Source organism: Monodon monoceros, unplaced genomic scaffold, assembly GCF_005190385.1.
Source record: "Monodon monoceros isolate NGI ecotype Baffin Bay Population unplaced genomic scaffold, NGI_Narwhal_1 Super_Scaffold_4, whole genome shotgun sequence".
Taxonomy (NCBI): Eukaryota; Metazoa; Chordata; class Mammalia; order Artiodactyla; family Monodontidae; genus Monodon; species Monodon monoceros.
The window spans coordinates 72,903,767-72,915,409 of record NW_021703781.1 but is presented as its reverse complement, the minus strand read 5'-3'; the positions used below and the strand labels follow the sequence as shown (position 1 = coordinate 72,915,409).

The 11,643-nt window shown below is 51.2% G+C and overlaps 1 protein-coding gene across 1 annotated transcript in view; it reads right to left on the bottom strand.

The window, feature by feature from the left end:
* Positions 1 to 11,643, bottom strand: part of TACC2 (transforming acidic coiled-coil containing protein 2) — a 189,643-nt gene that overhangs the window by 90,944 nt on the left and 87,056 nt on the right.

Sequence of the window (11,643 nt, the reverse complement as noted above, 5' to 3'; positions counted from 1 at the left end):
TTGTTTGAGTTTTGTTTGGGGGAAGGGAATTTCATATGATCGTTTCTCATCACTTTTTAATAAGCAGTGAAACTCTGGGAGTTGAAAACTAAAATACAATTTTGCAGACTCCCCAGGATTTGGCCCAAAACTCTGAGGCTGAGAAAAGTCAAGGTGAAGAGGCTAACGTGTAACCAAGGAACCTGCACCAGGAACTTGCCGGGATCCCTCTTCCCTGGGGAAGGATTCCCAGAGCACAGCCCTGTCCCTGGTTTAATGGGTGAGTGCCCCCTGCTGGACATCCAGGGAAAGGCTGGGAGTGCAGGGAGGCCCCCAGCAGGAGGGAAGGTAGCAGGGGCTTCCCTGGTGGCACCGCGGTTTGGAGTCCGCCTGCCGATGCAGGGGACGCAGGTTTGCGCCCCGGCCCAGGAGCATCCCGCATGTCGCGGAGCGGCTGGGCCCGTGAGCCATGGCCGCTGAGCCTGCGCGTCCGGAGCCTGTGCTCCGCAACGGGAGGGGCCACAACAGTGAGAGGCCCGCGTACCGCAAAAAAAAAAAAAAGGAGGGAAGGCAGGAAGGACAGCCACCTGCAGACACACCCTTGGATCCAAAAGGCACCAGGCTTGGAGCTCAAAAGAGGTTCTGATCTTCCCCTTTGGCAAAAGCAAGACTAGCGATGCCGTCCACAGACTTCCAGGGCGGGTTAGCCCTCCCAGCCTCTCCGGCTGTCCGCACTGCTGTCCACACTGTGTGACTCAGTACCGAGAGCCTGAAACCCAGCCAGAGGTCGAATCTGGGGTTACGAGTTTCACAGCCTCGTGCTGGGGACTCATTGCCTCCCTGTGGGCGTGAGCTCCTGCTGGCAGCTCCCGCACTGCAGGAAGGCAGGACGTTAGGGTTTCCAGGTTTCCGTGTCAAGGGTGTCCTGCTAATCTCCACCTCCTCCACATCCCCTGCGAGGCTGGCTTTCCGGCCTGGAGGACGGCTGCCACGGGCACCGCACACCCAGTACAGCAAAAGAACTCTCAGTCTAGCCCCAAATCCCCGTCGCAGCTCTCAGCAGGTCTTGCAGGGCCGGGCTTCTGCCCCGCGCCTCGCCCCACGGTCCTCACCCTCACCTGCTCTGCTCTGACCAGCCGGGCCCCCCTCCCCGGGTTCCCACAGCACTGGCTGCCCCTGCTGTCTCCTGGCCTTGGAAGCCCCCCTCCTCCCCGGGCAAGCAATTGCTCCGCTGCCCGCGTCCTGGCTTGGCCTTCACTATTCCGCAGCTACGAAAACAGCAGTAGCTCGCCCCTGCTGGTGCAAATGTCCGGGGTGGCTCTGTCCTAGGTGCCTGAGCCTGTGAGCCCGGGCCTGTGTTAAATGCTTCACATACGTGACCTCCGGAAGCGCCACAACAGCCTTTGAGTCAGATGTCACCACCCTCCCTTTACAGAGATCAAAGCCGAGGCTCGGAGAGGCGAGGTCACAGAGCGAGTAGGCGGGGGAGCCAGGATGGGAACCCAGGCTCTGAATCCTTAACACTGCGTGACTCAGCACCGAGAGCCTGAAACCCAGCTGGGGTCCAGCTCCATGTCCACTTTCTAACGGACCCCCTAGCACACACCCGGAAGCCCCCAGCTCCTCCTCAGTGACTCCCATCACCAGTGACTCCCATCACCTGGGACTTGAAGACCACGAGGGAGACCGAACTCCCTGAGGACAGGGGCTTTATCTCTCAGATTCACCCCAGCAGCCCAACATCCAGCCGGGCCACGCACAGTGGGCACTCGGACAGGCAGAGGGAGAGCCGGGGACGGGGTGGGGGGAGTCCCGAATGGCTACGACCAAACCGGGTTCAGGGAGCAGAGACAGAGCTGGAACCACATGACCTTCTCCCCTGGGCCTCATGGAAACTAGGAGAAAAACAGAGCAGAGAGTAAAAGGCAATCCACACGTGAACAAAAATTACAATGAGCTCGTGGGCAGAACCGGCAAAAGTGCGAAGTGGGCTTACAGATGGCGCGATGCCTTGGCTGTTCAAACTGTTGTTTGTCACAACATGGACAGTGGCTGAAATAACATTTTTCGTAAAGAGATGACTCAAACGAATAATGAAAACTATGGGGGGCTGTTAAGCTCCTTAAGAAAGCCATTTTCACACTCTGGAAAGCTACATTTATTCTTATCCATAAGCAGTGAACAGGCCACTTACAAACTCAAGCCTTTACTCTGAAATTTGCTTTCGAAAGAAATTACACTGGCCGAGCCCCTTCCTCTGCACACCCCCTGAAGATTTTATTTAATTTAATTCAAACAGAATAGGTGACACAGTTCGTGGACACAACTCCATCAAAGTGCAAGGAAAGGTTTCTGTCTTTGAAAACCCTGGCAGAGGGGAGGAGCTGTGGCCTCAGAACAAGGCCAACCCCACGGGGAAGCACAGTGACAGTCACACTGTGATGAGGATGCCTCGAGGCTGACCGCATCCCCCCACCCCTGAGAACACCCTGTGGTCCCCTCAGCTCTTCAGCCTGGAGACCGGATGCCTGCCCCCTCCACCCTTCACTTGGTTGGCACCCAGACCACCAGGGCCACACCCTTCCGGCGCTGGCCTGTTCCCATCAGCTAAAGGCACCAAACAAATGACTCAACAGCTCTTTTAAGAATGATGGCGCCCCTCCCTCCTGGTCTGCAGCCTGCCCTTGGTCCAACCCCAGAGGCGGGGAGGTCAGGCCCCAACAGGGAAAGCTTCAGTGACTCACGACCGAAGCTCTGACACACGGGCACCTACAGATGCCTCCCGGCCCCACAGAACTCCCACTGTCCCCTCTTAACCCTCCTCCTCCCCCAAATTTCTCCCCAGCTTGGCTAGTGGCCCCACCAGCTGTCCAGGCCCTGGACCAGAAGGTGAGACTGTCCTTGACTCTCCTTGTTCTCTCGCCCCATCATCGCCCCTCCATGCTGAGTCACATCCCTTGTCCTTCCAGAATCTGTCCCCTTTGTCCTGCTGGTCCAGGCCTGCAGCCTCTCTGAGCAGGGCTCCTGCACATCCACCCCCCAACACACACACAGACACCAGGATGTCCCAACTCGAGTTCTGATCAGGTCCTTTCTTTTGTTTTTTATTTTTTGCGGTACGCAGGCCTCTCACTGTTGTGGCCTCTCCTGTTGCGGAGCACAGGCTCCGGATGCACAGGCTCAGCGGCCATGGCTCACGGGCCCAGCCGCTCCGCGGCATGTGGGATCCTCCCGGACCGGGGCACGAACTCATGTCCCCTGCATCGGCAGGCGGACTCTCAACCACTGTGCCACCAGGGAAGCCCTGATCAGGTCCTTTCATTGCCTGAAGCCCTCCCCCACTTTCCACGCCTTACACCTGACGGAATACAGGTGAAACTCCCGGACCTCGCAAGCTGGGGTTCCCGCAACCCAGCTCTGTCCCCTCCCGGGTTTGTCCTCCTGTTGCCCTGACCCCACCAAGCCAGTCTCCAAGGGCTCCTGGCAGTTTTTTGCCTCTGTGTCTTTGCTCAAGCAGACCCTGCCCCTGAATCTCCGCCTACCTCTCTCAGGCCCCCTCCTAACCCACCCCATAATCATCCTGGAGTGTCACCCAAACAAGGAAGCTCCCCCCATCCCCGGCAGGGGTAACGATGCCCACCCTGCATTGCCAGGCTTAACTGGGCCTAGCTTCTGCATATGCTGCTGTTTTCTGCTAACACGTCCTCTTCTCCTACTAGAGACTCAGCCACTGTGGTCTCTCCAGCCCCCAGCACGGGGTCTGGCCCAGAACAAGTGCACAGCACATGGCAGCTCCTTCCCTCCCGCCCCCTGGCCTCCCAAACATGCAGGCCACCGACAGTGGGACAACTGTCCTATCTTCTTGGAATCTCAGAGTCCAACGGTCTTGAGGTGGGACCAGCAACATAAGCTGCAGGAATGCAAATGAAAGCAAAGTGGAAACGCAAGGCCCCGTGTGCCTGAAATATGAGAATTTCAGGAGGGTGACGACAGCAGCGTGCTGAACCGAGCACGGGGCCCTTCTGAGCACAGGGCCCTGGGTGACTGCCCAGGTCACATGCCCATGAAGTCAGCCCTGGTTCCAGACCCCGAGGGGAAGCTTCCATAGGGCCCCTCCAAGGCCCCCTGAGCTGCCAGAGGGCCTTGTTGCTGGAGCAGATAACCAGGTCGGCCTCCCTTGCCAGCTCCTGTCCACTCAAGTCTCCCGTGAGCAGCAGTGACTTGTCTTAGAGACGTTATTCTCAGGGAGTCGGGCCCTTTCCAATGCCCAGTACCACTCCCAGCCCTCAGTGGGAACCCGTGGGCAGCTGTCAAGCCCAGCACAGAGCGGGGCAGAGCCCTGAGGCGGGTCCACATCTGCCTTCTCAGTTGTCTTCTTTTTTTTCTTTTTGGCCATGCCACGTGGCACGTGGGATCTTAGTTTCCCAACCAGAGATCGAACCCGTGCCCCCGGCACTGGAAGCGCGGAGTCCTAACCGCTGGACCGCCAAGGAATTCCCCTCAGTTGGCTTCTGCAAGGCACTTACATTCACTTGCCCTTGATCTCCTCCCCTATAAAATGGGCCAGGAATAGGGCTGCAAAGACCCTTCTAGTTGTAAAAGTCCACTAATCCCTTTTCCCATGTAAGGAGTTAATCAATGTTTCCTATGCAATAACAAAGAAGCTGAATTCAAATTCATGTAAAGTATTTGTATTTTTGGAAGATGAAGGAAATGTTGATTTAATTTAAGCTTTTTATTTTTTAAGGGAAGAACTGACAAAAAAAAAAGGGCAAATAAACTCACCATACTTTCAGCAGACAGAAATGGCATGTCGATCAAGGCATTCTTTCCTGCGAGGCCCAGCTGGACAAGACCTCTGAATCCTTCTCAACACAGATCCCTAAGGAACCACTACTAACGGGTCAGAGTTTGCCATCCCTGATTCAGTACCTCACTGTTGTTAGGTCGTCACTAACAACAACTGGTCCCATTAACTGTTTGGATGCAGTCGCCACCCACACGAGACCTGAGAAACACATGAAGCATGTTGCTTCAGGGCTGGCACTCAGCCCGACAGTCCTCCAAGCCCAGCTGTAGTGAGATGCCGTCACCAGCTGTTGTCTCTTGACACCCTGTTCAGGGCTTTTGAGTCCTTCTTGGCGGATCCCCCACTGAACTGATAGCAGGTTTCATTTCAGAGATCGGAGAGAGTTGCCAAATTAAGCCCCTGTCTAAGGACAAACACCAGAGTGACCCTGGCTGTCACGGGAGTGTGATAACGGCCCCCAAGATACAAGCCGAGCATATCACGTCCTGTCGGGCCAGATGGGCGAGAGCATCTTATCTCCTATTTCACATCACCATCTGGAAGGTATTAACACAATAGCCCTTCCTCACAGGCCCCCTTGATTTTTTTCTTCCTGAATCCCCAAGTGCACACGATCACGTAATAGGGCAAGAGCTAAGGCCAAAGACTCAGCTCAGGCTGAAAGTGAGATGCAAGCCAGAGAAAGAAAAGCGCTTTGAAATTGCTGGTTTGGAGAGCTACGTTCGGTCGACAGAAGCACCGGACAATCAGTCCAACCGAGGCCTGGGGTTTGATAAGAGGAGTCTCCGAGATGGGAGATCCTGCATCACCCTCCTCCGAGATGCAGCCGCTGAGAAGCAACAAAGCCCAAATCAGAAAGTGCCCAGAGAGGCTTGCAAATTGGCTGACAACTCCAAGACAGGCACATCAAGTGATCTCTAGTCGCGAGGGAGATATTCCAGCCTGTGAAGAGCAGCCCACATGAGAGTATAAATGCCACCGACCTTCAGATGTCTGGCCGTAGGCTGGCTCTGCACAGTTAACCCTGAACAGGCTTGTCGGTTCCTTCCCAGCACACTCATACCCTTTTCACAGAGCGAGTCTGTGCTCAGAGGACAGAGGTTACTTTTAAGCTTGGCAGAAGCAAAACTTAATCAGGAAGGAAAATATTAACTAAAGGAAAAGTCATAAATACCATCCCAAAACTACACGAGGCTTTGATCTGGGTTGGGTCATCCAGCACATTAATTCCCACCATTGTCTCTCCCAGTTCCTTGCATCCTCTTCCCAGGTGCAAGATTCCTTGCGTGCCTTGACGGTCCTTGGTAACAGAGAATGCAGAGCTGAGGATACCAAGGACAAAAGGAAACTGATCTCAGATATCCAAGATTTAACTATTTATTCAGAAAGTCAAAGCTACCTACTACATAAAGCAGCTCCAGAACCATGAAAAACCAAACCAAGAACAAAATCCTGTGCTAGTTTGAACCCTACGAAGCTGTCAATATTTTGACAATTGCCAATGTGGCGATTCCTGTGCTTCAACCTAACAGTAGCCAGCTGGACACTGGAAACGCAAAGGTTCTGAACAGATATACAGGTGCATCCCAACTGGCTCAGCCTGCTAGGTACTGGTTATGTAACTCTATTTCATGAGCATGTACCTTCATTCAACATGTACCTTTTAAATGGTACAAAGGAATTCGGTTATTCAGAGAAGACTTTCAGGTGATCCCTTTTCTAAGTTAAAACAACAGCACCCCCACTTTATCCCTCGGTTTTTAACAAGGCGCTTGCTTAAATAAAGGTTCAGCTAACCTTTCTGAAGCAGTTGAACCCACCCACGCACACCCATAGTAGAAAGACCAAAAAAAACCTTATTGTGCAAACAGATGAAACCAAAAGAAACCACATGATTTGGAGCAAGAGGAAAAACAGAAGCTGTAAGTCAGTATGAATTCCCTGTGCTTTCAACTCTGGAAAATTCTGAATTTGGAAACTCTAGTGAGATGATCGCGCTGAGCAGGGGCCATCCCCTACTCCTGGCTCTTTGGTCAGAAAGTTCAGCCGCCAGCTGCTGGGTCAGGTGTTTCCTACCCTGAGGAGCCATTAACAGCCAGACAGGTGAGGAGAAGAGCATCTGGACACGTTGCTTTACCCAGTGGTTCTCCGATTGTGGACTCCAGACCAGCAGTAGCAGCGGCATCCGGGAACTTGTTAAAAAGGCAAAACCCTGGGTGCCTCCTCAGACCTCCTGAATCAGACACTCTGGAGATGGGGCAGCAATCTGGGCTGGAAGTGGGTTATTTTGAGGAATGCTAACGTTTGGACCCCATGGACGTGAGTCAGGTGAGTAGTTTTCCAGCTGTGTCCACGGGAGACCTCAAGGTCTAAAGAGACCCCTCAGCCTGGATTCCTGACTACAGGAAAAGCACCGAAGGTTCCCAGATGTAACCAGGGTGCCCCATTTTACTCTGTTTAACAAATGGTAGTAGAGCTGGAAGGTTCCAATTGAAAAACAATTCTGCTGCTTTATAAAAAAAATAGAAAATATTGAACAGATGGGAATACAAGTGGCCACGGGCAATCTAGTCATTTGTAGAATGTTCTGGAGGGTCTGGGCTTGGCTTTCTGTGCCATCTGGGGATGTCAAAAGCCAAAGGGAAGCTCAACCATTTGCAGGGGGTTCAGGGGCTGTTTCCCGAAGAGGGAGCAAGTTTGATGTCGTCCAGTGGCTTTAACTGGACAGAAGGGGAGCGTCAAAATCCCTTTCATTTTATTTGAGAATTGCTGCAGGGACGGGGGTAGCTTCTCTCTTTGTTCTTGTTCAGAAAGAAGAGTTGAAAGGGAAGGATCAGTACCAAAGAATTAGTAGCGGCAGAAAGGAGGGAGAGAGTCCTGCTCTGCTTTCTCTCTGGTGGCTTAAAGAAAATGCTCCAGCTCCACTTTTCTTGTTTTAATAATTTTTTAACATATTTTAATTTAAATTAATTTTTTAATTTAAGGTACCAACCCTGCTTCTGCGGGGCAGCAAACCTCTAGAGGATGTTGCAGGCTGCCCTCTGCCCAGGTTTGTTCCTTCCCCGTCTCTCCTCACCTCTCCCCCTGCCTCTCCTGTCCCTGCTCTGAACAGGAAATGGAGGGGGGGAATCCTTGGGTGATGCTATGATCTGAATGTTTGTGTCCCCCCAAATTCCTATGTGGAAGTCCCAGTGCCCAAGGCGATGGTATTAGGAGGTGGGGCCTTTAGCAGGTTAGATCATGAGGCTGGAGCCCTCATGATGGGATTACTGACTTTATAAAAGAGACCCTGCAGAGCTCCCCAGACCTTTCCATCACATAAGAGCACAAGGAGAGGTGTGCAACCAGGAAGAGGGCCTTCACTCGACCATGCTGGCACCCTGATCATGGACTTCCAGCCTCCAGAGCTGTGAGCAATAATTTCTGCTGTGTATGAGCCACCCAGCCTGTGGTATTTTGTTATAGCAGCAGGAACAGACTAAGACAGATGGGGTGGGGAGGCAGTGTCATTTCTGAGGTCTAAAAAGCCACCAGCACACACCCAGAATGCCCTTCTTAGTCACTCCCACAAAGCAGCAAGGTTAAGTACAGTTGATTCTCTTTATTCACAGTAACTATGTTCTATAAAGTCACCCTGGACACTGAATTAGCAGATACTAAACCATTGCTCCTAGAGGAAATCTAGGGTTAGGTTCCTGCAAGCCACTGGTCCCAATATTTTTGTCAACCGATCAAAACATAATCTTGCTTTATGTGAGTTTCTATTTAAAAACATCTTATTTAATATATAATTGATTCCTTAACACTGAATTTACAGTAGACAGCACTATAACTCACACCCAAACGAAGCTTATCTAACAAGTATTTTCTACATCAGGTACATCACAGCCTTCTTGCACTTTGAAACACTGGACAGCACTTCAGCACTGTGCTTGGGGGCTATTTTAAACAGCAAAATCATCAACAAAATCACAAAAAGCACGGCACTAACTATACTGTGAAAGGACACTTTTCATAATACGAGAGCTGTGGCAAGAAGCCAGAGGTCACCTTGCTCCACTTCAGCTGGGAGCACGGTCGTCAGGTGACCGAAATTTTTTGCTGCTCTGCATGTGTTCACAAATGACCATGAAAGAGCCATGAGTGTCAATCTTGGGGTTACAAATAAATCTCAGCGAGGAAGCAAACTCACAAACACGGAATCTGCAAATAACTCGGATCGACCGTATTCTGTAGACAGAGTTGGTAACCAAAGCCAGACCAATCTCTGCTCCTACCAGAACTACCTCCTTCCCACCAATTTCCAGTAAAAGTAGGACAATACAACTCCAGACAAATGTCCAATCACACTGGCAAGGCACCAAAATTGCTCAGTCGGCATTGAGATCTACTGAGTCTTTCCACTGGAAAATAAAGCCAGAGAGCTGGCCAAGCTCTCAGCACTGATGAACTCAGTTCTCAGCCACCGGTCCCTTCCTGCATCCTGTGATCACTCTCGGTCATGGTCACAGGTGACACAACTTCTTTACTCATGTCTTTCTCGGACTTGAGAGGCCAGTGATGTAGGCGGGACCCCGTGGCGTGGGGGTAAGGGGGAACCTGGCTCCCTGCAGCCAGTGGAGAAGCTCAGAACCAGGTTCGGTAGCCAAGCTGGACCTGCTTCAAACCCCAGCTCTGCCACTCACTAGCCACGTGTCTCTGAGCCTCTGTCTGCTCACCTGTAACACAGCAGTCGTAACAGAACCCCCTACCTGCTGGGGCTGTTGTGAGGATTTACGGAGATACACCCCGCATGGTGCCTGGAGCACAGGAAGTGCCCTCAGTGGGAGCTTAAAGAGCAGACATCACGGGACTACTATGGGGCCTGGGACAGGTCATTCAAAATACACAGTCTCGGCTTGAGGCGGGAACTTCAGAAGCACCAGTAACACCCCCCGGTGGACATTAGTTCTCCTGAGTCACCCAGCCAAGTCCTCCTGTACCCTCTGCTCCCACGGCCCCTTGGCGTCCCTCGGGCACTGGACGAGGATGATCTCAGCCCCACTCCTTTCCCTAAGGGAGGCTGAGCCTCTCTGGCTGCAGCTGGAGGTCCCTTGGCCTTGCTACAACGGTGGGGGTCAGGGAAGGGCCATGGGGGAGGGGAGGAGGCCGAGCACAAGGACGGAAAGGGATGCCCGACTTCACCCTGGAAGCTTCTGCACGCTCCTTGTGTGCTGGGCCTTGCTGCCCAGCTAGGATGCCTCTTTTAAGAAGTTAAACTCATACGTAAGAACTATGGTTGACTCCCACCTGTAACAGAAACACTCGGAATTCGACGTCAACGTGCAGCTGCCTTAGAGCATCTGTTTCTGGCCTGGAGCTTCCTGCTGTGTCAGCCCTGCCCTCACACTTCTCCTCCACCAGGCAAACCTCCTCCCAGTTTATGAAGAGGCCTCTGGACGCTGTCCCAGCAGGACAGCGGGGACCGGGCAGGAATGGACTGCCTGTCCCCCAAGAGGGCCGACTTCGGGGGTGGTTAGCGCACACCGGCCCCCAAGCAGGCAGACAAGGAGACTCACCCCCGTCTTCCCTCTAACCCAGTTCAAGTGTACTGCCCTTCCCCAAGGACCAGCCCAGGCCAGGCTGGGTGCTGTGATTCCAGAGGTCGCAGCGGATTCAGTTCCTCCCTGCGAGGGCATTCGAGACAGGTAATTCATAGGGATCTGTGAAGGGCAGTGACACAGGGGGAGAGGGGTGGCTGCAGGAGTTCAGAGGGAGGCTCCTGTCTCAGCCTGGGGAGAAGGGACCCAGTGTCTGTCCCGTTCACTATGGTTCCCCAGTGCCATGCACCATCCGGCAAAAAGCAGCTGTTTTACTAATACAAATACAATTAAAATGTGTGTGTGTGTATGTTATATAAATATAGAGACATATATAGATGTGTGTAGAGAGAGAGATTGTGTGTGTGTGTGTATGTACATATGTTATATAAATATAGAGAGAGACACATACAGACGTGTGTAGAGAAAGAGACTGTGTGTGTGTGTGTATGTTATATAAATAGACTCATAGATGTATAGAGAAAGAGACTGTGTGTGTGTGTATGTTATATAAATATAGAGACATATATAGATGTGTATATAGAGAGAGATTGTGTGTGTGTGTATGTACATGTTATATAAATATAGAGAGAGACACATACAGACGTGTGTACAGAAAGAGACTGTGTGTGTGTGTGTGTGTGTGTGTGTATGTTATATAAATATACACATATACAGACGTGGGTAGAGAGACTGTGTATGTGTGTGTGTGTATGTACATGTTAAATAAATATAGAGACAGACGTGTGTAGAGAGAGAGATTGCGTGTGTGTGTATATATATGTTATATAAATATAAAGACATATATAGACATGTGTAGCGAGATTGTGTGTGTGTATATATATATGTTATATAAATATACAGAGAGACACATATAGATGTATGTAGAGAGAGAAATTGTGTGTGTGTGTATATATGTTATATAAATATAGAGAGACACATATAGACGTGTGCAGAGAGAGATTGTGTGTGTGTGTGTGTACATGTTATATAAATATAGAAAGACACATATAAACGTGTGTAGAGAAAGAGACTGTGTATATGTGTGTCTGTATATGTTATATAGAGAGACACATATAGACATGTGTAGAAAGAGAGCTTGTGTGTGTGTGTGTGTATGTTATATAAATATAGAGACGTATATAGACGTGTGTAGAGAGATTGTGTGTGTGTGTATGTACATATGTTATATAGAGAGAGAGACACATATAGACGTGTGTAGAGAAAGACTGTGTGTGTGTATGTTATATAAATATAGAGACACATATAGATGTG